Source organism: Nelumbo nucifera, chromosome 1 (genome assembly GCF_055504915.1).
Source record: "Nelumbo nucifera cultivar China Antique chromosome 1, China Antique-T2T, whole genome shotgun sequence".
In the NCBI taxonomy this organism is placed as follows: domain Eukaryota; kingdom Viridiplantae; phylum Streptophyta; class Magnoliopsida; order Proteales; family Nelumbonaceae; genus Nelumbo; species Nelumbo nucifera.
In genome coordinates, this window is record NC_142649.1 from 70,020,344 (window position 1) to 70,048,320 (window position 27,977).

The 27,977-nt window shown below is 39.7% G+C and overlaps 1 long non-coding RNA gene and 4 pseudogenes across 1 annotated transcript; all 5 read right to left on the reverse strand.

Annotated features, from left to right (window-relative positions):
- Positions 1-7,643: 7,643 nt before the first annotated feature.
- LOC148803395 (lysM domain-containing GPI-anchored protein 1 pseudogene) lies at positions 7,644-8,012 on the reverse strand (annotated as a pseudogene).
- A 1,142-nt stretch (positions 8,013-9,154) lies between these two features.
- LOC148803396 (putative F-box protein At4g22030 pseudogene) lies at positions 9,155-10,727 on the reverse strand (annotated as a pseudogene).
- Positions 10,728-18,743: 8,016 nt separating this feature from the next.
- Positions 18,744-19,112, reverse strand: LOC148803397 (lysM domain-containing GPI-anchored protein 1 pseudogene; annotated as a pseudogene).
- A 1,142-nt stretch (positions 19,113-20,254) lies between these two features.
- LOC148803398 (putative F-box protein At4g22030 pseudogene) lies at positions 20,255-21,827 on the reverse strand (annotated as a pseudogene).
- A 3,313-nt stretch (positions 21,828-25,140) lies between these two features.
- LOC104612754 (uncharacterized) lies at positions 25,141-27,723 on the reverse strand. Its single transcript, XR_737842.3, has 4 exons — positions 27,371-27,723; positions 27,171-27,251; positions 25,815-25,946; positions 25,141-25,384 (listed from the first exon to the last, which is right to left on the reverse strand). It is a non-coding gene; the product is annotated as an uncharacterized LOC104612754 (long non-coding RNA).
- Between the last annotated feature and the right edge of the window lie 254 nt (positions 27,724-27,977).

Here is a 27,977-nt window from a genome sequence, read left to right on the forward strand (position 1 = left end):
GTTGCATAACTAGCCACGTGTGTTGTGTAATCAATGGATCAGCTTGGACCATTGGTTGGGTCCCACTTAGCTAGGGAAGAAATTATTGCATAAAAACATCAGCATTAAGCCATTAATGATGATTTTTAATTTTTAACCGCCTTAGGAAAATGCTTTGGTCGTTATTTTTTTTTTCACAGGCTGATATCCAACCTTATTACGTGCCCGTCAGTTGAATGGTTTAAAAAGGACGCTTGCGTCTTATAATTAAGGAGTTGGTGAAGATACAAAGATGCCCTTTTCCACAAAGTAAAACAGAAAATATATATATATATATATATAACCGTTTGGCCGAGGAACTCAGGTCATTGGTTCTGTTTTGATCTTGAACTATTATTTTGTATAAAATTGTTGAAAAAGTTAAAGACAAATCTTTGTATTATTTTAAATTTTACTTATTTGACCTATTTAAATCTGATAGTTGAACCACTGACTGGAAAATTGAAAATCAAACCGGCTTCATTTTTGGGTCGATTTTTAAAACTTTGATTTAAGTTTAGTGATTTGAATGTGTTGAGGGCTTGTTTTAAAATGCAAATAGGGCAATGCACAAACTTATTTATAAGCAAAATTCAGGGTGAAGATCTACGACATTTTCAATTAAGTGGTGCTTATCTAATTTCAATTCAAGTATTACTTTTTAGGTTATATATAGTTTATCCTATGACAATCTAAGTTGCTTTTTAGTGAAAGTAACTATAGATAAATTTTCCTTTATTTATAAGCAAAATTCAGGATGAAGATCTATGACATTTTCAATTAAGTGGTGCTTATCTAATTTCAATTCAAGTATTATTTTTTGGGTTACATCTAGTTTATCCAATCACAATCTAAGCTGCTCTTTAGTGAAAGTGACTCTAGATGAATTTCTATTTTTTGTATATTAATAATTATTAATTTTTACTTATTTATTATTACTCTTGTATTAATTTTAGGTAAAATTATAAAAAAAAAAAAAACATCTAAATAACAATTCTTTAAACCACATTTGTGTTTAGACCCTAACAATGATCTCCCCTCTGGTTTTGAAAAGAAAGTACTAATACCTTCAATGAAATTATCAAAATACCCTTATCATTGTTAATGCATTATCATATACAATTAGTATACCCGCAGGCCATTAATTAGCATACCAAACATGCCCATAATTAACATACCCGCAGGTATTAAAACCATTAATTAACATACCCGCAGGTATTGTACGGAGTATTAGAAATACGAAAAAGAAATACCATTCGGATAATATTTCTAAAAGATTTACAAATGGATATGCTGATTCACCAATCATTGGTGGTTCTAGAACCGCTAAGCCTACGTTACATGCAATTCAAATACTTAATTCTCGTGTAACTTTTGGTGTCGGCCCTGGGATCAAAATCAAACCAAATAGTCTTAAACTCGAGCTGTCATTTCAACTGAAAAGTGTTTGAGTGCCAAATGTTGTTCGCAACTATTGGTAAGATCTTGCTAGATAGTGATAGTTAGGTTGCCTCACCCAATAGGCCAATAGGTTGCGTTTTGTACACTAAAGTAATTCCAGTCATGTAAAATCCCTTCGACCCTCTTCTTTTTCTTCTCTACATTCTTATATATCAAAGTCTAACCCCATGTGAATTTCAGGCACAAACTTCTTACCATCAAATTCCCTCAACCGATCATATGTTGAAAACATTTTTGAGGTTTCGTCACCAATCCATCCAAGCATTGGAGTTCTCGTTCACTATTGTTCAACCTCAACCATATATAGTTACATCATTTACCCAAAAGGCCCACAGGCCATGTTAGGCTCGGCACAGAGGTCCGTGTCATGCTAGGTTGGGGGTTTGAGGTCCATGGGCCGACACAGCACGCGTGCCGTGCCGCCCGTGGCCCGACAGGTATAAACAGCCATATCAAGGGGGGGGTTACGGAAATACCAAACCAATAGGTATAAACAGCCATATCAAGGGGGTATTTCTATATTTTGCTTATGGGGGGTTGAGAAAATGATATAAATGAGCCTCCAACAGCTATATAACAACTAATTTAGGGGGGCATTTTGGGTAAAGTTATAAGTAACTTTACAATGACCAAAATACCCCTCTCAACAACTAAATAACATATAGGTTTTTGGGGATTTTGGGCAATTGAATTATGTTCAATTCCTATAAATAGCCCTATCCTCCATCATTCTCATCATACCAATTCAACAATTCTCTTAATCTCTTCTCTCTCTCTCTCTCTCTCTCATACTCGTACATTCTCAATTATCTACAATCTGAGAAATCCTGGTTAATTGATTGTCCGATTCTGCATTCTCCAATTCTCAAATCTCAACTTTCAACAAGAAGAAGGCTTGTCCAACCAACTCAAGTATCTCAATTCGGAAGGCTTGGACGTTGAAAGGAGTCAATCGTTGAAATCAAGTTGAGATTTTAAACCGGCAATCTGGGTAAGTCGAATTAGATTACTTTTTATCTTTTTAGAATTAAAAAAAAATGGTCGGTTCTTCTCAAAACCAATTCCCCAACATGTTCACCATGGATGACATTCAATTGCATCACAATAGTGTTAGCACCGATGCGATTGATGTCGATGGAAATGGAATTTTCACCCCTAGTAGTAGTGATAGTAGGGAAAAAATGAGGGCTTCTAAGCTGAGTAGTCCGGCTTCATCCAAGAGATATACTACCGTAACTGGTTGTCAAATGTGGTTTTGGTCAAGAAAGATAATGGGAAGTTGTGGACTTGTACTAATTTCACAGACCTTAACCGAGCCTGCCCTAAGGATAGTTTTCCTTTGTCGAGAATAGACCACCTCGTTGAAGCCACTGCAGGGTACAAATTGCTTAGCTTCATGGATGCCTTCTCCAAATACAATCAAATAAAGATGCACCCCGAGACGAGGAAAGGACCTTGTTCATCACCGAGCATGGTACCTATTGCTACAGAGTAATGCCTTTCGGCCTCAAGAATGCAGGGGCCACGTACCAGCGCCTCGTTTACAAGGTGTTCAATAATCAGATGGGGAGGAACATCGAAGCCTATGTCGACGATATGGTGGTGAAGAGCCTAAAAGCCCAAGCGCACACCTCGGACTTGGCCGAGACCTTTGACACCTTGTGGAAGTTCAACATGAAGCTCAATCTCAGCAAATGTGCCTTTGGCGTCACCTTAGGCAAGTTCTTAGGCTTAATCGTTACTCAAAGAGGCACTAACGCCAACCCCGAGAAGATACAAGCCATACTGGACATGGCACCCCCTCGGTCGGTGAATGAGACTCAAAGGCTCACTAGCCGAATAGCTGCCCTCAACCGCTTCATGTCGAAGTTGACCGACCGCTGTTTGCCCTTCTTCCACTCCCTTAAGAAACTAAAAGACTTCCAATGGATGAAGGAGTGCTAACACACCTTTCATGAACTGAAGAGATACCTCACCTCTCCTCCCCTCCTTGCTTGGCCTACACCAGGAGAAATTTTGTACTTATATCTCTTAGCCGAGGACGAGGCAATCAGCTCGGTCTTGATAAATGAGGATGAGACGTAGAAGTCAATATACTATGTCAGCAAGGTTCTCGGCTAGGAAGCTTAGGCCGTATTTTCAAGCTCACACCATTGTAGTTCTGATGAACCAACCCCTCAAGGCCGTCCTCACCAAGCCCGAGACCTCGCGACTTCTAATTAAGTGGACCATCGAATTGTCCGAGTTCAACATCCAGTACCGGTCGAGGCCCGCAATCAAAGCACAAGCCTTGGCAGATTTTATAGTAGAATGTACCTCGAATCGAACACTCCGTCGAGCCCCCGAAGATGAATTGGAAGAGGGTCGCCCAGTCGAGGAGGCTTATCCCGTTTGGAGACCTTTTGTTGACGGGTCGTCCAACGCCAAAGAAAGTGGAGCAGGCCTCATCCTTCTCACCCTAGACGACGTAGTAATAGAGTACGCATTGAGATTCGGCTTCCCTGCATCCAACAACAAAGCCGAGTATGAGGCCCTTCTTGCTAGTTTGCAGCTCGCCAAGGACCTCACCTCCTAGCACATCGAAGTCTTCAACGACTCACAATTGATGATGAACCAAGTCAATGGTGAGTACCAATCCAGAGAACAAAACAAGACCTAGTACCTCGCCAAGATTCAAGAGCTAGCTCGCCACCTCCAACGCTTCTCCCTACAGCAAGTCCCACGAGTTGAGAACACGAGAGCCGATGCCTTTCCAAACCGGCGAACACCTCGGGCGCAACACTCGGCCGCACTATTCACATAGAGAAGCTACCTCGACACTCCGTAGAAGAGGCCCAGGTCCTCCCGATAGAGGCCAAACCGTCATGGATGGACCCCATCATCAACTTCCTTTTGGCTAAGCAGCTGCCCGACGACAGGGAATGAAGCTAGGTGACTCCGACGTTAGGTAGCCCATTACACCTTGCTTGAGGGATAGTTGTACAGAAGATTATTTACCGTGCCCTACCTCCGATGCCTCCACCTGGAAGAGGGTGAGTATGTGCTTAGAGAAGTTTATGAAGGCATTTGAGGCAGCCGCCTCGGCAATAGAACCTGGCTCGAAAAACACTAAGGTAGGGTACTTTTGGTTGACCCTTTACAACGACGCAGCCGAGTTGATGTGGAAATGCGACAAATGCCGGAGACACGCCAACCTCTGCCACCAACCGGCCACAACCCTCTCAGCTCTCAGCAGCCCCTGGCCCTTCACCAAGCGTGGAATGGACCTCCTCGGCCCCTTCCCTCAACCAACGAGGGGTAGGAAATATCTCGTCGTCGTCGTGCACTACTTCACCAAGTGGGTAGAGGCCGAGCCCTTGGCTACCATCACAGCTCGAGCAATTTAGATCTTCTTTAGGAAGAACATAATCTGCCGCATCGGCCTCTCCCACATGTTGGTAACCGACAACGGAAAGAAATTTAGAGATGCCGGGTTCCGGGAATGGTGCACTTCCCTTGGCATCAAACAACAATACACCGCAGTAGGCTATCCTCAAACAAATGGCCTAGCCGAGGTCACCAACAGAACCATCCTGGATGGACTGAAGACTAGACTAGACCGAGCCAAAGGCCTATGGGCAGATGAACTGAGCAATATCCTCTAGGCATACCGAATCACACCTCGGACGACCACGAGAGAGACCCCGTTGGGACTAACTTACGACATAGAAGCAGTTATCCCGGAAGAAATTAGCCAGCTGACGCTCCGGACCGAAGTGTACAATGAAGCCAAGAATAGTGAAGCACCGATTTTCAATGTAAAAGTATATCAATTATCAATGTAAAATACAAAGGATGGGGAGATTTACATTGATTTTCTATGTAAACCTTACACTGAAACAAACGCATGAAAATATAAACCGAAAATAGAGTTTTATAATAATCCGTATTTACACTGGAAATAAACACGAGCAAATGCAAACTGACAACAATGCTTACGTTGCTTCACATTTATAAAAAAAATAAGGGTAAATTACAAAGACCCCCCTTGTATTATGGGGTTAGTGACAAAGTCCCCCTTGTACTTTTTTTTTTGCAACAAAGACCCACTTGAACTTTAGTCATTAGAAAAAGACCCCCATGGCCGTTAAGTTAGATGATGGAAAGCGTTAAATTACCAAAATACCCCACTAAGCATTTTCTATTTTCTTTTTCTTACCCTTTTTCTCTTAAAACCTATTAAAACTAGGAAATGGATATCTGGTCCTGCAGAGTGATTTTGTTTGTTTTGATTGCTGGTTATCTTCCCTTCCATGATCAAAACATCATGGCCATGTACAAGAAGATTTACAAGGGTGAGTTCCGATGCCCTTGTTGGTTCACCCCGGAGGTTATTTAGCTTCTTTCTCGTCTCTGGTTAAGTCTTCTAATTCATCCTTTTTCCCATCTTCATCATAAAAGGAGTCCCCTTTATTCCGTTAATGTTTTCCATTGAATGTTTCAAAACCATTGTTTTTATTGTAGCCATTTCACCTAACTTCAATGGAGATGACAATGAACAGTATAAAAGGGTAGTTTGGACATTTTAAAAACTTTAAACAGTTACATGAAAATTTTTTCAAAGTTAACTGGCAGGACATTAACGAAATGTGGTCTTTGTCTAAAGGCTAAAATTCAGGGATGTCTTTGTCGTAGAAAAAAGTAGAGGGGGACTTTGTCACCGACCGCATAATACAATGGGGTCTTTGTAATTTACCCTAAAAATAAACACAGCCTAAATTTACTTCAAGTGGAGAGACGACTAACTGAAATTTTATAAACCATTATCCAAAAGAAGAAACAGAAGAATAGGAGAAAACCCAACTAATAATACTTTAAAAAAGAACAAAACAAACTAAATAGAAGCCGTTAAATAGCCTTCACGAAGCGGTTGTTTAATAAACTCTCTCGGAATACTAAGAGTGAAGGAGAACATTTGGAAGCTCATATCGTTAATACCCGGGGTAAAGGTCATTAGGTCAACACATCGGTTGCCTTCCCTTAAAAGTCAAGCAACGTCCCATCCCATTAGATACTTCGTTACTAATTTAATTTTATATTTTAAATTTGAAAAAAGAAACCGTAAATATATTAAAAAAGTCATATATACATACAACACATCCGTAAAGTCAAGGAGGAAAGGCATGCTACAACCATGGTGATAGCAAATTAATTCTGACACAATCTGTTTGTTTTAAATTCAAAACATCAACTGATCTACTTTTTGGTTGGACCCCGGCATCTTCATGTTTTATTGGGAGGTTGGAAGATTTTGATGCAACCATGGAAACAGCAAATACGGACTCGAAGTCAAGACTCTCCGTAGATAAGATGTCTTCATCTGTTCTTTCGAATTTGCATATACTTCTATGTTATGAGCATCTTTGTGGTATTTTTCTATTTTCTTTTTTTGCCCTTTTTCTCTTAAAACCTATTTAACCTATTGTTTTCCCTTTCTTCTCTTCTTTTTCTCTCTCTCATTCTCTCTCTCCCAACTATCCGAAATGAAAGGACGGAGGAAACCTGTTTTTCATCTTCTCTTTCTTCTCTTTTCCGTTTTCAATCTCATCTCTATAGTCGTCGCCGACGATTCCACGATCATGGGAAACTGCAATGCTTGATAGCCCAACAACAGATGTCTGCCCAAATCTCCATCTTCCATCTTTTCCTCATCGTCATTGCCGACTTCTTCTGCTTCCATGGCAACCAACAAAGGGAGAAAAAAAGGATGGAAGGACTTGTAGTTGGCAGAACTGGATACTCTCCTCCTGCAGCACTTGCAGAGACGGAGCCGGAGCCGGCGTGATGTCCCGAAGACCCTATCGCCACTACTAATCCTTCCTTTGCATCCACAAGTCCTGCAATAATGGTAGCGACCGACATTCTAGTTGGAAATCTAGAATTTCTAGGCATCTAGCCAAATATCAGTTAGGTTTCTAATTGGAAATCCAGGTGGAATGACCATCCGAAGTTCCGAAGAGCTACAACTCAATAACTCAACTCATTGTTTTGGGTTAGATGGAAAAACAAATTCCTCGGACAAATTACAAGGCTTAATGATGCGAAAGCCCAAACAATGAAACAATACTACCAATTGTGAGTTGTAGAGAAGAAGAAGGATGAAGAATTTAAGTGGTTAATTAAAACTAACTTCGAATCAGAACTTCTACAATGTCTCCTCGATCAACTGCCGCTTGTGACAGGCCATTAATGACCACCAACTCTGCTACAGTTGTACCATAGGTCGCTCCGATGCTGCTTAAGCTCTCCGTTGCGTGCACTAAATACGACAAGTAAATTGTCGTAATGCCATTACTAGTGTTGTTGAAGCATTTGCACGGCAACGGAATTATAAGGCTCCGATCACTCCACAGTCGTCCCTGGGCATCAACCCCATTGACGCTCATGATCTGCTCTGCACTGGCTAGCTCACCATAACCAATCGATATAGACTCGATTGTGTCTGCAACTCGAACCGTATAAGATGTCAATACGAAACTACAAATGTCATCCATGCAGGAGCATGAAATGGGTATTCTGATTAGAGAAATTTTGGGGAGGATTCGGTTCTCCGGGAATGACATTGTTGGGTCAAGCGAGTTTGAGCCTAAGGTATCGAGTACATTTACTTGGAACCTAGATGCAATCTCTGAGAGCTTGGAGTACCAAGGGAGTCAGATGACTTACATGGTTCAATCACAAATTTTGCACAAGTTCTGGGAGGGAAGACAAGGAAGAGGGAGATGAGTAGAATAGCAAGTGGTTGCACTAGAATTCCCATCGTATGATCTTGTATCAGCGAGTGCCTCTCCTCTCTATAACTGTAATTCTGTAAATGGTTTCACAGAAGAGAAGCAATGCAGAGATGTATTATGTGCATTGGTTTCCAAAGGCTCCACAAGGCATCGGAACGTCGTCCCAGCTCAATGGAGAGAGAGAGAGAGAGATCAGAATTGAATTAAATGGGTTCAATCCCAACGCTGTTAAGGGGAAGGGCAAGAAGAGAGATCGGGGGAGAGAGAGGAGAGAGAGAGAGGGAAAGAGAGAAATGTGAAGGAAGGAAGGGTAGTATCTGAAGGTCGGGGAAAGCTGAACAGTATTTTTCTCGTCTAATTATTACAAGGGTAGTATGGGGATTAAAAAATATTATAATGACATTTTTGGATGGAAGACTAAACGAATGGGGTCTTTGTCTCATGGTCATAGTACAGAGAGGTCTTTGTCACAAAACAAAGTACTGGGGGTCTTTGTCACAGACCCCATAATACAGGGGTTCTTTGTAATTTACCAAGATACCTGTGCGACGTATGGGTTAGAGTGAAAAGAAGATTATACGAGAGTGACAACAAATAGCCCACATTTGATAAAAAGAAATAAGAAAAAAAAAACACAAAATGACAAAATACTTTATTTGGCTCCGAACCATCATCGGCGGATTAAAGCATCCTACCACTTCTTGATTTTTAGTTTTTACATCTAACCCATAAACCCCAGGCCCCTAACCCTAAACGTACTCTAAAATTTACCCTGAAAATGTCCTTCGTGGCTCGGTAGGAGCTAAGTATTTCCCCATTTAGGGAGTTGTTTTTTAAATGACCAATCTGGTATACATGTATCATATATATAAAAAAAAAAAAAGACTTATAGCATAGATGAATGAAGGAATTGAATATATATGTACTGTTTGTTTACAATTACAATGAATGAACAAATTGAGTATATAGAAAACAATGAAATTTGTGGACCCATCTCTAGGCGATGTTATAGATACAGAAAAGAATACTAAAAAACGTCTGATGAGCTGCAAAATTTGATCATCTGAGAGGATCCGATCCATGGAGAAATCAGAAGAGCTTGCTTGCAAACTCTTCTTTGGCCTCTCCATCTATTGAAGATGCTGAAGCAGCTAGATCTCTAAGTTCTGATAGGCTTCTTCCCAATTGTAAAGCCACCTTCAGTTCAAACAATTCCCCATTTTCTCTCTTCTCTACGTCCTTTTCCTTCAAAGTGGATTCTATGGACTCCTCCATACATCTAAAGAAGCCAGCAGTGCTCCGGTACATCTCAAACACCATTCCAACTTGCCCACCATGCTCCAAGCTGTTGATAACACTTGCCAAAGCTCCAGCACTGACACCCAACAGCACAGCCCATGTCTCATGAGAAGAGCATCCCACGAAAGCTGACCCAACAGCTGCGAGACCTGTGAGTAAAGGACCAGAAATGGCTAAAACTCGGTTAACTTTCAAAGCTATCTTTCCCAGCCTCAAGTACTCTTCAGTGTCCTTCCTCTTCAAAACCGCAACTATCTGCTTCATCTCCTCATCCAGCTTTCTGCTCCATCCATTTCCTTCTCTTCTTCCACCGAAGTCCTGTTCTCGTAATTTACTTTGTTGTGGCCACCACACGGCAGGCTCCACGGCTTTAGGGAACTTGTCAAGCATCACTCCAAGCAAGGGCAATGGGTAAGCCCTGTCAAGAGCGAACACCTTGTCCATGGCGTCCTTAACATCCATGGGACTAGGACTACCAAGTGTAAGAGTTGTTCGGATTTGCCCGTGAAGTTGCTTGAATAGCCTTGTCGCATTGCGTTGTTCTTCTACGAGTTGCGATGGCTGAATCTTGTTCATCACCAGCAACATCCCAGTAGCTGCCGTATATAATAGAGTAGATGAGAGCTTTAGTGCGGCAAGTGGTGCTCCCGTTCCAACTGTTGCTGCCAGCCCGACCATCGTTGCAGCGGTGATGGTGATTGTATTAATGGAGGTGAGAAGGAGGTGGTTCCAGTTATTCCGCTGCTCCTGGATGTTGGCATGCATCTCCGCCCTGTCTGCAGCAGCTTCCATGATTGAATAAAGCTCCGCAATGACCGTAGACTTGGAGTTAACATCAAGATCATCTCTCATGGTTCTGGTAGCGACTTTAGCGTCAAAAGGCATCGTTTCTGTCTGGGTAATGGTTGTGGCTGTTGTGTATCCACTTCTCAACTTCAATTCCTCAACCAAGTCCGTAGTCCGGATCTTTGGAAAAGAAAGAGAACTCGGTTGGAGTTTTGGGGTATTAAGCGTAGCTGATACTCTTCTTCGTCGTGAATATGATGACGAGGAGGAAGAGCACAGGAGACCGGAAGTTCGAAGGGTCGCCATGCTATGCTGATGGCCTGATGCTCACAGTTTGCCAATTTTTTTAATTTGGCTCCCGATGTTATGGTTGTTCTGCAATTGGGTTGTCAGAAGCGAGATGAGATGGTGGAGAAGAGGCCAGCCTCATCTTCATTTATATAAGGTAAGATGGAGGAGTATAGGAAGAGAAACAGAACGAAAAAAATTGAATGGAATTCCATCTTACGTTCAACATCTTGAACCGGTTCGGCATATCGGACTGTTTCTGGTTGGTCAGCATGGCATTCATACATTGACTTTCAACGGCAGAACTAAGTAAAACTTTGGAACGGGCCAAGCCTGTGTAATTGACCCAGTTTTAGGCTTTTAGCCTTTTCGGTTTTAATAGTACAGGCCTGCATATATGGCCATGCACGTAAGCGCCACAGGACCCTAATGGCCGTTCTTGGGTTGCATAACTAGCCACGTGTGTTGTGTAATCAATGGATCAGCTTGGACCATTGGTTGGGTCCCACTTAGCTAGGGAAGAAATTATTGCATAAAAACATCAGCATTAAGCCATTAATGATGATTTTTAATTTTTAACCGCCTTAGGAAAATGCTTTGGTCGTTATTTTTTTTTTCACAGGCTGATATCCAACCTTATTACGTGCCCGTCAGTTGAATGGTTTAAAAAGGACGCTTGCGTCTTATAATTAAGGAGTTGGTGAAGATACAAAGATGCCCTTTTCCACAAAGTAAAACAGAAAATATATATATATATATATATATAACCGTTTGGCCGAGGAACTCAGGTCATTGGTTCTGTTTTGATCTTGAACTATTATTTTGTATAAAATTGTTGAAAAAGTTAAAGACAAATCTTTGTATTATTTTAAATTTTACTTATTTGACCTATTTAAATCTGATAGTTGAACCACTGACTGGAAAATTGAAAATCAAACCGGCTTCATTTTTGGGTCGATTTTTAAAACTTTGATTTAAGTTTAGTGATTTGAATGTGTTGAGGGCTTGTTTTAAAATGCAAATAGGGCAATGCACAAACTTATTTATAAGCAAAATTCAGGGTGAAGATCTACGACATTTTCAATTAAGTGGTGCTTATCTAATTTCAATTCAAGTATTACTTTTTAGGTTATATATAGTTTATCCTATGACAATCTAAGTTGCTTTTTAGTGAAAGTAACTATAGATAAATTTTCCTTTATTTATAAGCAAAATTCAGGATGAAGATCTATGACATTTTCAATTAAGTGGTGCTTATCTAATTTCAATTCAAGTATTATTTTTTGGGTTACATCTAGTTTATCCAATCACAATCTAAGCTGCTCTTTAGTGAAAGTGACTCTAGATGAATTTCTATTTTTTGTATATTAATACTAATTTTTATTAATTATTTTGAAAATAAATTATTAATTTTTACTTATTTATTATTACTCTTGTATTAATTTTAGGTAAAATTATAAAAAAAAAAAAAACATCTAAATAACAATTCTTTAAACCACATTTGTGTTTTGACCCTAACAATGATCTCCCCTCTGGTTTTGAAAAGAAAGTACTAATACCTTCAATGAAATTATCAAAATACCCTTATCATTGTTAATGCATTATCATATACAATTAGTATACCCGCAGGCCATTAATTAGCATACCAAACATGCCCATAATTAACATACCCGCAGGTATTAAAACCATTAATTAACATACCCGCAGGTATTGTACGGAGTATTAGAAATACGAAAAAGAAATACCATTCGGATAATATTTCTAAAAGATTTACAAATGGATATGCTGATTCACCAATCATTGGTGGTTCTAGAACCGCTAAGCCTACGTTACATGCAATTCAAATACTTAATTCTCGTGTAACTTTTGGTGTCGGCCCTGGGATCAAAATCAAACCAAATAGTCTTAAACTCGAGCTGTCATTCAACTGAAAAGTGTTTGAGTGCCAAATGTTGTTCGCAACTATTGGTAAGATCTTGCTAGATAGTGATAGTTAGGTTGCCTCACCCAATAGGCCAATAGGTTGCGTTTTGTACACTAAAGTAATTCCAGTCATGTAAAATCCCTTCGACCCTCTTCTTTTTCTTCTCTACATTCTTATATATCAAAGTCTAACCCCATGTGAATTTCAGGCACAAACTTCTTACCATCAAATTCCCTCAACCGATCATATGTTGAAAACATTTTTGAGGTTTCGTCACCAATCCATCCAAGCATTGGAGTTCTCGTTCACTATTGTTCAACCTCAACCATATATAGTTACATCATTTACCCAAAAGGCCCACAGGCCATGTTAGGCTCGGCACAGAGGTCCGTGTCATGCTAGGTTGGGGGTTTGAGGTCCATGGGCCGACACAGCACGCGTGCCGTGCCGCCCGTGGCCCGACAGGTATAAACAGCCATATCAAGGGGGGGGGGGGTTACAGAAATACCAAACCAATAGGTATAAACAGCCATATCAAGGGGGTATTTCTATATTTTGCTTATGGGGGGTTGAGAAAATGATATAAATGAGCCTCCAACAGCTATATAACAACTAATTTAGGGGGGCATTTTGGGTAAAGTTATAAGTAACTTTACAATGACCAAAATACCCCTCTCAACAACTAAATAACATATAGGTTTTTGGGGATTTTGGGCAATTGAATTATGTTCAATTCCTATAAATAGCCCTATCCTCCATCATTCTCATCATACCAATTCAACAATTCTCTTAATCTCTTCTCTCTCTCTCTCTCTCTCTCATACTCGTACATTCTCAATTATCTACAATCTGAGAAATCCTGGTTAATTGATTGTCTGATTCTGCATTCTCCAATTCTCAAATCTCAACTTTCAACAAGAAGAAGGCTTGTCCAACCAACTCAAGTATCTCAATTCGGAAGGCTTGGACGTTGAAAGGAGTCAATCGTTGAAATCAAGTTGAGATTTTAAACCGGCAATCTGGGTAAGTCGAATTAGATTACTTTTTATCTTTTTAGAATTAAAAAAAAATGGTCGGTTCTTCTCAAAACCAATTCCCCAACATGTTCACCATGGATGACATTCAATTGCATCACAATAGTGTTAGCACTGATGCGATTGATGTCGATGGAAATGGAATTTTCACCCCTAGTAGTAGTGATAGTAGGGAAAAAATGAGGGCTTCTAAGCTGAGTAGTCCGGCTTCATCCAAGAGATATACTACCGTAACTGGTTGTCAAATGTGGTTTTGGTCAAGAAAGATAATGGGAAGTTGTGGACTTGTACTAATTTCACAGACCTTAACCGAGCCTGCCCTAAGGATAGTTTTCCTTTGTCGAGAATAGACCACCTCGTTGAAGCCACTGCAGGGTACAAATTGCTTAGCTTCATGGATGCCTTCTCCAAATACAATCAAATAAAGATGCACCCCGAGACGAGGAAAGGACCTTGTTCATCACCGAGCATGGTACCTATTGCTACAGAGTAATGCCTTTCGGCCTCAAGAATGCAGGGGCCACGTACCAGCGCCTCGTTTACAAGGTGTTCAATAATCAGATGGGGAGGAACATCGAAGCCTATGTCGACGATATGGTGGTGAAGAGCCTAAAAGCCCAAGCGCACACCTCGGACTTGGCCGAGACCTTTGACACCTTGTGGAAGTTCAACATGAAGCTCAATCTCAGCAAATGTGCCTTTGGCGTCACCTTAGGCAAGTTCTTAGGCTTAATCGTTACTCAAAGAGGCACTAACGCCAACCCCGAGAAGATACAAGCCATACTGGACATGGCACCCCCTCGGTCAGTGAATGAGACTCAAAGGCTCACTAGCCGAATAGCTGCCCTCAACTGCTTCATGTCGAAGTTGACCGACCGCTGTTTGCCCTTCTTCCACTCCCTTAAGAAACTAAAAGACTTCCAATGGATGAAGGAGTGCTAACACACCTTTCATGAACTGAAGAGATACCTCACCTCTCCTCCCCTCCTTGCTTGGCCTACACCAGGAGAAATTTTGTACTTATATCTCTTAGCCGAGGACGAGGCAATCAGCTCGGTCTTGATAAATGAGGATGAGACGTAGAAGTCAATATACTATGTCAGCAAGGTTCTCGGCTAGGAAGCTTAGGCCGTATTTTCAAGCTCACACCATTGTAGTTCTGATGAACCAACCCCTCAAGGCCGTCCTCACCAAGCCTGAGACCTCGCGACTTCTAATTAAGTGGACCATCGAATTGTCTGAGTTCAACATCCAGTACCAGTCGAGGCCCGCAATCAAAGCACAAGCCTTGGCAGATTTTATAGTAGAATGTACCTCGAATCGAACACTCCGTCGAGCCCCCGAAGATGAATTGGAAGAGGGTCGCCCAGTCGAGGAGGCTTATCCCGTTTGGAGACCTTTTGTTGACGGGTCGTCCAACGCCAAAGAAAGTGGAGCAGGCCTCATCCTTCTCACCCTAGACGACGTAGTAATAGAGTACGCATTGAGATTCGGCTTCCCTGCATCCAACAACAAAGCCGAGTATGAGGCCCTTCTTGCTAGTTTGCAGCTCGCCAAGGACCTCACCTCCTAGCACATCGAAGTCTTCAACGACTCACAATTGATGATGAACCAAGTCAATGGTGAGTACCAATCCAGAGAACAAAACAAGACCTAGTACCTCGCCAAGATTCAAGAGCTAGCTCGCCACCTCCAACGCTTCTCCCTACAGCAAGTCCCACGAGTTGAGAACACGAGAGCCGATGCCTTTCCAAACTGGCGAACACCTCGGGCGCAACACTCGGCCGCACTATTCACATAGAGAAGCTACCTCGACACTCTGTAGAAGAGGCCCAGGTCCTCCCGATAGAGGCCAAACCGTCATGGATGGACCCCATCATCAACTTCCTTTTGGCTAAGCAGCTGCCCGACGACAGGAATGAAGCTAGGTGACTCTGACGTTAGGTAGCCCATTACACCTTGCTTGAGGGATAGTTGTACAGAAGATTATTTACCGTGCCCTACCTCCGATGCCTCCACCTGGAAGAGGGTGAGTATGTGCTTAGAGAAGTTTATGAAGGCATTTGAGGCAGCCGCCTCGGCAATAGAACCTGGCTCGAAAAACACTAAGGTAGGGTACTTTTGGTTGACCCTTTACAACGACGCAGCCGAGTTGATGTGGAAATGCGACAAATGCCAGAGACACGCCAACCTCTGCCACCAACCGGCCACAACCCTCTCAGCTCTCAGCAGCCCCTGGCCCTTCACCAAGCGTGGAATGGACCTCCTCGGCCCCTTCCCTCAACCAACGAGGGGTAGGAAATATCTCGTCGTCGTCGTGCACTACTTCACCAAGTGGGTAGAGGCCGAGCCCTTGGCTACCATCACAGCTCGAGCAATTTAGATCTTCTTTAGGAAGAACATAATCTGCCGCATCGGCCTCTCCCACATGTTGGTAACTGACAACGGAAAGAAATTTAGAGATGCCAGGTTCCGGGAATGGTGCACTTCCCTTGGCATCAAACAACAATACACCGCAGTAGGCTATCCTCAAACAAATGGCCTAGCCGAGGTCACCAACAGAACCATCCTGGATGGACTGAAGACTAGACTAGACCGAGCCAAAGGCCTATGGGCAGATGAACTGAGCAATATCCTCTAGGCATACCGAATCACACCTCGGACGACCACGAGAGAGACCCCGTTGGGACTAACTTACGACATAGAAGCAGTTATCCCAGAAGAAATTAGCCAGCTGACGCTCCGGACCGAAGTGTACAATGAAGCCAAGAATAGTGAAGCACTGATTTTCAATGTAAAAGTATATCAATTATCAATGTAAAATACAAAGGATGGGGAGATTTACATTGATTTTCTATGTAAACCTTACACTGAAACAAACGCATGAAAATATAAACCGAAAATAGAGTTTTATAATAATCCGTATTTACACTGGAAATAAACACGAGCAAATGCAAACTGACAACAATGCTTACGTTGCTTCACATTTATAAAAAAAATAAGGGTAAATTACAAAGACCCCCCTTGTATTATGGGGTTAGTGACAAAGTCCCCCTTGTACTTTTTTTTTGCAACAAAGACCCACTTGAACTTTAGTCATTAGAAAAAGACCCCCATGGCCGTTAAGTTAGATGATGGAAAGCGTTAAATTACCAAAATACCCCACTAAGCATTTTCTATTTTCTTTTTCTTACCCTTTTTCTCTTAAAACCTATTAAAACTAGGAAATGGATATCTGGTCCTGCAGAGTGATTTTGTTTGTTTTGATTGCTGGTTATCTTCCCTTCCATGATCAAAACATCATGGCCATGTACAAGAAGATTTACAAGGGTGAGTTCCGATGCCCTTGTTGGTTCACCCCGGAGGTTATTTAGCTTCTTTCTCGTCTCTGGTTAAGTCTTCTAATTCATCCTTTTTCCCATCTTCATCATAAAAGGAGTCCCCTTTATTCCGTTAATGTTTTCCATTGAATGTTTCAAAACCATTGTTTTTATTGTAGCCATTTCACCTAACTTCAATGGAGATGACAATGAACAGTATAAAAGGGTAGTTTGGACATTTTAAAAACTTTAAACAGTTACATGAAAATTTTTTCAAAGTTAACTGGCAGGACATTAACGAAATGTGGTCTTTGTCTAAAGGCTAAAATTCAGGGATGTCTTTGTCGTAGAAAAAAGTAGAGGGGGACTTTGTCACTGACCGCATAATACAATGGGGTCTTTGTAATTTACCCTAAAAATAAACACAGCCTAAATTTACTTCAAGTGGAGAGACGACTAACTGAAATTTTATAAACCATTATCCAAAAGAAGAAACAGAAGAATAGGAGAAAACCCAACTAATAATACTTTAAAAAAGAACAAAACAAACTAAATAGAAGCCGTTAAATAGCCTTCACGAAGCAGTTGTTTAATAAACTCTCTCGGAATACTAAGAGTGAAGGAGAACATTTGGAAGCTCATATCGTTAATACCCGGGGTAAAGGTCATTAGGTCAACACATCGGTTGCCTTCCCTTAAAAGTCAAGCAACGTCCCATCCCATTAGATACTTCGTTACTAATTTAATTTTATATTTTAAATTTGAAAAAAGAAACCGTAAATATATTAAAAAAGTCATATATACATACAACACATCCGTAAAGTCAAGGAGGAAAGGCATGCTACAACCATGGTGATAGCAAATTAATTCTGACACAATCTGTTTGTTTTAAATTCAAAACATCAACTGATCTACTTTTTGGTTGGACCCCGGCATCTTCATGTTTTATTGGGAGGTTGGAAGATTTTGATGCAACCATGGAAACAGCAAATACGGACTCGAAGTCAAGACTCTCCGTAGATAAGATGTCTTCATCTGTTCTTTCGAATTTGCATATACTTCTATGTTATGAGCATCTTTGTGGTATTTTTCTATTTTCTTTTTTTGCCCTTTTTCTCTTAAAACCTATTTAACCTATTGTTTTCCCTTTCTTCTCTTCTTTTTCTCTCTCTCATTCTCTCTCTCCCAACTATCCGAAATGAAAGGACGGAGGAAACCTGTTTTTCATCTTCTCTTTCTTCTCTTTTCCGTTTTCAATCTCATCTCTATAGTCGTCGCCGACGATTCCACGATCATGGGAAACTGCAATGCTTGATAGCCCAACAACAGATGTCTGCCCAAATCTCCATCTTCCATCTTTTCCTCATCGTCATTGCCGACTTCTTCTGCTTCCATGGCAACCAACAAAGGGAGAAAAAAAGGATGGAAGGACTTGTAGTTGGCAGAACTGGATACTCTCCTCCTGCAGCACTTGCAGAGACGGAGCCGGAGCCAGCGTGATGTCCCGAAGACCCTATCGCCACTACTAATCCTTCCTTTGCATCCACAAGTCCTGCAATAATGGTAGCGACCGACATTCTAGTTGGAAATCTAGAATTTCTAGGCATCTAGCCAAATATCAGTTAGGTTTCTAATTGGAAATCCAGGTGGAATGACCATCTGAAGTTCCGAAGAGCTACAACTCAATAACTCAACTCATTGTTTTGGGTTAGATGGAAAAACAAATTCCTCAGACAAATTACAAGGCTTAATGATGCGAAAGCCCAAACAATGAAACAATACTACCAATTGTGAGTTGTAGAGAAGAAGAAGGATGAAGAATTTAAGTGGTTAATTAAAACTAACTTCGAATCAGAACTTCTACAATGTCTCCTCGATCAACTGCCGCTTGTGACAGGCCATTAATGACCACCAACTCTGCTACAGTTGTACCATAGGTCGCTCCGATGCTGCTTAAGCTCTCCGTTGCGTGCACTAAATACGACAAGTAAATTGTCGTAATGCCATTACTAGTGTTGTTGAAGCATTTGCACGGCAACGGAATTATAAGGCTCTGATCACTCCACAGTCGTCCCTGGGCATCAACCCCATTGACGCTCATGATCTGCTCTGCACTGGCTAGCTCACCATAACCAATCGATATAGACTCGATTGTGTCTGCAACTCGAACCGTATAAGATGTCAATACGAAACTACAAATGTCATCCATGCAGGAGCATGAAATGGGTATTCTGATTAGAGAAATTTTGGGGAGGATTCGGTTCTCCGGGAATGACATTGTTGGGTCAAGCGAGTTTGAGCCTAAGGTATCGAGTACATTTACTTGGAACCTAGATGCAATCTCTGAGAGCTTGGAGTACCAAGGGAGTCAGATGACTTACATGGTTCAATCACAAATTTTGCACAAGTTCTGGGAGGGAAGACAAGGAAGAGGGAGATGAGTAGAATAGCAAGTGGTTGCACTAGAATTCCCATCGTATGATCTTGTATCAGCGAGTGCCTCTCCTCTCTATAACTGTAATTCTGTAAATGGTTTCACAGAAGAGAAGCAATGCAGAGATGTATTATGTGCATTGGTTTCCAAAGGCTCCACAAGGCATCGGAACGTCGTCCCAGCTCAATGGAGAGAGAGAGAGAGAGATCAGAATTGAATTAAATGGGTTCAATCCCAACGCTGTTAAGGGGAAGGGCAAGAAGAGAGATCGGGGGAGAGAGAGGAGAGAGAGAGAGGGAAAGAGAGAAATGTGAAGGAAGGAAGGGTAGTATCTGAAGGTCGGGGAAAGCTGAACAGTATTTTTCTCGTCTAATTATTACAAGGGTAGTATGGGGATTAAAAAATATTATAATGACATTTTTGGATGGAAGACTAAACGAATGGGGTCTTTGTCTCATGGTCATAGTACAGAGAGGTCTTTGTCACAAAACAAAGTACTGGGGGTCTTTGTCACAGACCCCATAATACAGGGGTTCTTTGTAATTTACCAAGATACCTGTGCGACGTATGGGTTAGAGTGAAAAGAAGATTATACGAGAGTGACAACAAATAGCCCACATTTGATAAAAAGAAATAAGAAAAAAAAAACACAAAATGACAAAATACTTTATTTGGCTCCGAACCATCATCGGCGGATTAAAGCATCCTACCACTTCTTGATTTTTAGTTTTTACATCTAACCCATAAACCCCAGGCCCCTAACCCTAAACGTACTCTAAAATTTACCCTGAAAATGTCCTTCGTGGCTCGGTAGGAGCTAAGTATTTCCCCATTTAGGGAGTTGTTTTTTAAATGACCAATCTGGTATACATGTATCATATATATAAAAAAAAAAAAAGACTTATAGCATAGATGAATGAAGGAATTGAATATATATGTACTGTTTGTTTACAATTACAATGAATGAACAAATTGAGTATATAGAAAACAATGAAATTTGTGGACCCATCTCTAGGCGATGTTATAGATACAGAAAAGAATACTAAAAAACGTCTGATGAGCTGCAAAATTTGATCATCTGAGAGGATCCGATCCATGGAGAAATCAGAAGAGCTTGCTTGCAAACTCTTCTTTGGCCTCTCCATCTATTGAAGATGCTGAAGCAGCTAGATCTCTAAGTTCTGATAGGCTTCTTCCCAATTGTAAAGCCACCTTCAGTTCAAACAATTCCCCATTTTCTCTCTTCTCTACGTCCTTTTCCTTCAAAGTGGATTCTATGGACTCCTCCATACATCTAAAGAAGCCAGCAGTGCTCCGGTACATCTCAAACACCATTCCAACTTGCCCACCATGCTCCAAGCTGTTGATAACACTTGCCAAAGCTCCAGCACTGACACCCAACAGCACAGCCCATGTCTCATGAGAAGAGCATCCCACGAAAGCTGACCCAACAGCTGCGAGACCTGTGAGTAAAGGACCAGAAATGGCTAAAACTCGGTTAACTTTCAAAGCTATCTTTCCCAGCCTCAAGTACTCTTCAGTGTCCTTCCTCTTCAAAACCGCAACTATCTGCTTCATCTCCTCATCCAGCTTTCTGCTCCATCCATTTCCTTCTCTTCTTCCACCGAAGTCCTGTTCTCGTAATTTACTTTGTTGTGGCCACCACACGGCAGGCTCCACGGCTTTAGGGAACTTGTCAAGCATCACTCCAAGCAAGGGCAATGGGTAAGCCCTGTCAAGAGCGAACACCTTGTCCATGGCGTCCTTAACATCCATGGGACTAGGACTACCAAGTGTAAGAGTTGTTCGGATTTGCCCGTGAAGTTGCTTGAATAGCCTTGTCGCATTGCGTTGTTCTTCTACGAGTTGCGATGGCTGAATCTTGTTCATCACCAGCAACATCCCAGTAGCTGCCGTATATAATAGAGTAGATGAGAGCTTTAGTGCGGCAAGTGGTGCTCCCGTTCCAACTGTTGCTGCCAGCCCGACCATCGTTGCAGCGGTGATGGTGATTGTATTAATGGAGGTGAGAAGGAGGTGGTTCCAGTTATTCCGCTGCTCCTGGATGTTGGCATGCATCTCCGCCCTGTCTGCAGCAGCTTCCATGATTGAATAAAGCTCCGCAATGACCGTAGACTTGGAGTTAACATCAAGATCATCTCTCATGGTTCTGGTAGCGACTTTAGCGTCAAAAGGCATCGTTTCTGTCTGGGTAATGGTTGTGGCTGTTGTGTATCCACTTCTCAACTTCAATTCCTCAACCAAGTCCGTAGTCCGGATCTTTGGAAAAGAAAGAGAACTCGGTTGGAGTTTTGGGGTATTAAGCGTAGCTGATACTCTTCTTCGTCGTGAATATGATGACGAGGAGGAAGAGCACAGGAGACCGGAAGTTCGAAGGGTCGCCATGCTATGCTGATGGCCTGATGCTCACAGTTTGCCAATTTTTTTAATTTGGCTCCCGATGTTATGGTTGTTCTGCAATTGGGTTGTCAGAAGCGAGATGAGATGGTGGAGAAGAGGCCAGCCTCATCTTCATTTATATAAGGTAAGATGGAGGAGTATAGGAAGAGAAACAGAACGAAAAAAATTGAATGGAATTCCATCTTACGTTCAACATCTTGAACCGGTTCGGCATATCGGACTGTTTCTGGTTGGTCAGCATGGCATTCATACATTGACTTTCAACGGCAGAACTAAGTAAAACTTTGGAACGGGCCAAGCCTGTGTAATTGACCCAGTTTTAGGCTTTTAGCCTTTTCGGTTTTAATAGTACAGGCCTGCATATATGGCCATGCACGTAAGCGCCACAGGACCCTAATGGCCGTTCTTGGGTTGCATAACTAGCCACGTGTGTTGTGTAATCAATGGATCAGCTTGGACCATTGGTTGGGTCCCACTTAGCTAGGGAAGAAATTATTGCATAAAAACATCAGCATTAAGCCATTAATGATGATTTTTAATTTTTAACCGCCTTAGGAAAATGCTTTGGTCGTTATTTTTTTTTTCACAGGCTGATATCCAACCTTATTACGTGCCCGTCAGTTGAATGGTTTAAAAAGGACGCTTGCGTCTTATAATTAAGGAGTTGGTGAAGATACAAAGATGCCCTTTTCCACAAAGTAAAACAGAAAATATATATATATATATATATAACCGTTTGGCCGAGGAACTCAGGTCATTGGTTCTGTTTTGATCTTGAACTATTATTTTGTATAAAATTGTTGAAAAAGTTAAAGACAAATCTTTGTATTATTTTAAATTTTACTTATTTGACCTATTTAAATCTGATAGTTGAACCACTGACTGGAAAATTGAAAATCAAACCGGCTTCATTTTTGGGTCGATTTTTAAAACTTTGATTTAAGTTTAGTGATTTGAATGTGTTGAGGGCTTGTTTTAAAATGCAAATAGGGCAATGCACAAACTTATTTATAAGCAAAATTCAGGGTGAAGATCTACGACATTTTCAATTAAGTGGTGCTTATCTAATTTCAATTCAAGTATTACTTTTTAGGTTATATATAGTTTATCCTATGACAATCTAAGTTGCTTTTTAGTGAAAGTAACTATAGATAAATTTTCCTTTATTTATAAGCAAAATTCAGGATGAAGATCTATGACATTTTCAATTAAGTGGTGCTTATCTAATTTCAATTCAAGTATTATTTTTTGGGTTACATCTAGTTTATCCAATCACAATCTAAGCTGCTCTTTAGTGAAAGTGACTCTAGATGAATTTCTATTTTTTGTATATTAATACTAATTTTTATTAATTATTTTGAAAATAAATTATTAATTTTTACTTATTTATTATTACTCTTGTATTAATTTTAGGTAAAATTATAAAAAAAAAAAAAACATCTAAATAACAATTCTTTAAACCACATTTGTGTTTTGACCCTAACAATGATCTCCCCTCTGGTTTTGAAAAGAAAGTACTAATACCTTCAATGAAATTATCAAAATACCCTTATCATTGTTAATGCATTATCATATACAATTAGTATACCCGCAGGCCATTAATTAGCATACCAAACATGCCCATAATTAACATACCCGCAGGTATTAAAACCATTAATTAACATACCCGCAGGTATTGTACGGAGTATTAGAAATACGAAAAAGAAATACCATTCGGATAATATTTCTAAAAGATTTACAAATGGATATGCTGATTCACCAATCATTGGTGGTTCTAGAACCGCTAAGCCTACGTTACATGCAATTCAAATACTTAATTCTCGTGTAACTTTTGGTGTCGGCCCTGGGATCAAAATCAAACCAAATAGTTATTGTAACAAGGGTGGTATGGGTCATTTGAGTAGACATCTGCTCACACAAAAGCGAGAGGAAGATGAAGGGAGAGAAACAACCCAAACAAAGATTGGGAGGGGGAGTAGTTTTAGTACTTTTAGATATTCACAAGAAAAAAATGAAACAAGAACTTGCTAAGTATATTATACATGCAGAACAACCATTTATACTAGCTGAAGACCCAAAGCTAGAAAAAATGGTTGTGTAGTTCTGTAAACCCACAATATAAAAAAGATTCTAGGAATACTATAAGAACTGATGCTTTAAAATATTTTTATTCATATAAACAAGCATTTAATTTCCTTGTTAGCAAATCTTAATTCTAAAGTTGCAATTACTTCGGATTTTCGGACATCCAAATTTAATATTAGTTATATTTGTGTTATCGGCCATTTCATTGATGAAAATTGGCTTTTGAATAAAAGAATTTTAAGTTCTATTATGCTTGAATGGCCACATAGTGGCCCAGCTATTGCTGCAAGTATTTTAAATACTTTGCATTCTTTTCTATTACTTTTGATAATGCCAACAATAATGATTCTGCAACAAATATTTTAAAATCTCAATTAAACCATGCTTAAATGGTAAATTATTTCACATTAGATGTGCATGTCATATCTTAAATTTATGTATTCAAAATGCCTTAAATATTATTTCTACTCATATTTCAAAAATTAGAAATTGTATTATATATATATATATATATATAAGTTCAGGGGCAAAAAAACAAGAATTTAAATATTTATGCCAAAATTATGGTTTAAAATATAAACATTTTATATTAGATGATGTAAAGCATAGGTGAAATTCTACCTATCCTATGTTAAAAAGTTGTATATATCATAAACAAATTCTTTCTGATTTTTATAATACAAAAATGCCTAATGAAATGATATTTGAGGAAGACTAGAAAATTGCAATCTGTATAAGAGATTTTTAAAAAAAAAAAATTTATGATGCAAGAAATGAATTATCTAGAATTTATTATCCAAGTAGTTGTAATTTACCATATCAACTAATGGTAATTAGTGATTGTTTTGTTAAATATAGAAATAATCCACAATTTCAATGTATTGTTGAAATTATGGAAAATAAATTTAAAAAATATTGGGAGAACATTTCTCCCCTTCATTGTTTAGCTACAATATTCACTACAGAAAAAACATTTCTTGGTGACGGTACGTAAACGTTGGCATACATTGGCACACATTGAGGCAATATTAGAAATTAATTCCTCTCTTCACTATGAACTATCAGCCTATACCTGATCACATACCTAAGGGGCCATTTGACAACAGCAACTTGGTCTTTTTAGTGAATAAATTATATATTCAGGAGGTTGCAAGAAACTCTTCTTAATGGCCGAAGCTAGAGTTGGGTTGAATTACAAAGTAATGTGCCTTGAATATTTACTCAGAAAAGACAAAACAATAAGCCATTCAATTCAGCCATTTCAACTAACATTAAAGTATTCAAGAATAATATTCTCCATACAACGTATTCAAGAAACAAAATTTGGACAGCCCCCATGAAGGAATCAGCCCATCAAACTATAAAGACTTGAGGCAAATCAAAGTTTTATAACACTTGCCTAGAGAAGGAAGAACTGCACTATCAAAGTATCTAAGTCTAAGACGATCAGATCCTTCCTTTCCTTTTTCTTTCTATGAAGAGATTTTGTTTCTGTTTGCTTTTAGATAAAAGATCTTGCTTTTCAGCCTCTTCTATGAGCCCTGTGGAATTGATCAAGAGGATCTAAGAGTTAAGTCTGAAACAAAATGATGCAGGTGCAAGCATGGAACTTATTCGTAAGAAAGAGGTTTCAAAACTCAATTTCTGGTTAGTAGTCATTGATTCCTTGGTGCTAGATTTCAACTAAGCATGATCAAAGTGGAACATTGTTGTCAAAATCACAAATGAGGCAACTATATGAAGTTCTTTAAATTGACTTGTAAAACTGCCAAAAGCTTTTACCCTAGCAAAAATTCTTAATTTGCATTTCTTTTCACTCTGTTGGCTGGTTCATAGATTATGTTATTCCATCACCAAATGACTTTTAGATGCCAACAGAGAAAATTTGCCACATTTCAGTGATTCATTATTCTTGTTCTTTTTTAGCATTTCTATACTAGTTTGAAGAGGGATCAATTTTCAAGATTTTACCTGAACCGGAAGAGGAGTGGGAAACAAGGCATCCAGTCCTTGACGGTGCGCTAACAGCTCCACCATGGACTCCAATCATGCTATTTTTGCTTGAAGATCACCCACCTGTCCTCGAAGCATTTGGTTTTCTTTCTGCATCGCAAGAGGTGGCTGTACTATTAGTGGTGCTTTTGGACCCATTGGTTCTGAAAGCACGCTTTGGATATTCAGCAATATGATTCTAAAAACTTCATTTTCTTAAACCTGAAGTAATCCATCCAAACGACACTAACAAGCCTATAAATTAGTAAATATATCTCATGGGACACCCAACAGAATTTAGAGAGAGAGAGAGAGAGATTGTGGTAGCAAAGGGGGTTGGCAAGATGGTTAGATGACATTATCAGGTCCATAAGATTGAATGGCGGTGAAGTTGATGGCTCAATGGTGACTAACTGGGGGGAGGAAACGATAATAGAGATCATGGAGAATCGGATTTTGGTTGTGATCCTGGGAAATTTTAAGCAAACCCAAGAGAATCACATTTTGGTTATCTTTGAATGGATAAGATATATTCATGCTATAAAATTATTATAGCATGCAATCCATTAGGTTTTCAAATTTTTATCACCCAATGCCCATAAATTAGAAGATGTCCTTACTTGAGAAAAGAGACTACTGAAAGAATACTTCAAGGTAGGAATGTTTTAAGCAAGAGAAAAAAGAGAAAGCTTCAGAAATCTTCACCAGAGTTCACAACCAGTAGAAGCTTGAGCGATCTTTATCAATACAATAAAGAATTTAAGGGACCAAGAAACTTTAATGAATTTTCAAAACTATAGAAGCTTTACGTAAGGGAGCTCCAGAGATTGTTCTACTGGTCTAAAAGCTCAAAAGCCCTTCATTAATAAAGGTTCTAGATCTCAAAATTTGCATTGCTATATTCATGTTTTGAACATTTTGTTTTTTGACTGCCACAACACTCTTCTCCATACAACATTGCTAGCCTTGTAGCTGTTCCTAAATTTTTTCTTTTAGCCTCATAGCCCATCTTCTCTATCATTATCTCCCTTCATTAAAGTATGCAGTTTGTTCATTATTCACTAGAATAACTTATAAGGCAATAGTAAATACTAAATACTCTAACTCTAGTTCTGTGGCTAGATAAAGTAAATGTAACTAAACATTTGCAAATCCATATGCCAAATGCTAGGTTAGAAGAATGGGCCCATGGCATTCATGATAGTAATATTGCCTGGGGTTTGCAAAAACAAGTTTTGAGACTTGGTTAAATAAACATAGCATGAGCATATACCACCAAATCAAACAAAGCATCTCACTGCATTTTTTTAAAGGGCTTTTTGGGTGTTGTGTTACCTTTGAATGTTGGACAATGGTCCTTGTGTTGTGGTTGCTGGTTACTGAGGAGTTGATGAGCTAATCACCAAATACGAATAGCTATAGAATGGACAAACAAGAACCCCGAATCAGGAATATTAGAAGAAGAAGAAAAAGAAATAGTTGCGGACTTGAGAGTTGAAGCATCTCATTGCAGGGTTTTATAGGTGTTGTGTTACCTTTGAAAGTTGGACGATGGTCCTTGTGTTGTGGTTGTTGGTTATAGAGGAATTGATGAGCCAAGCACCAAATAGGAATAGCTGTAGAAAGGACAAACAAGAACCCCAAATCAGGAATATTAGAAGAAGAAGAAGAAGAAATAGTTGCAGACTTGCAGAGAGCTGATTGCTGATTGTTGAAAGTCTGAGACCGTCAGTCGTCGCTTCGTCGGACGTCGGTCGTCGGACGTCGTTTGTGAGAGAGCTTGTTACGTCTGAATCTCTGAGACTGGGAGTAAAATTTTCTCTATCGCGCGAAGAAGGAAGAGGAAGCTAGACGAAGGGTTTTTGATTTGTTAATTCGTTTGATTTGATTTTCCTTCTTTACTCTTTAGAATCTTCACTCTCTAATCTCTCTAATTTGAAATGATAGAATGTGATGGGACCAACATTAAAATGTGTCTCCTCCACTAACATTTGTTAAAAAGGCATAATATATAAATACTATATATTTTTTTATTTCTAAATATAAATATTATATACATATCAATATTCATACATATATATATATTTATAAATACATTTTTTTATTATTTTTTTATAAATTTGATATATAATTTAATTTTTA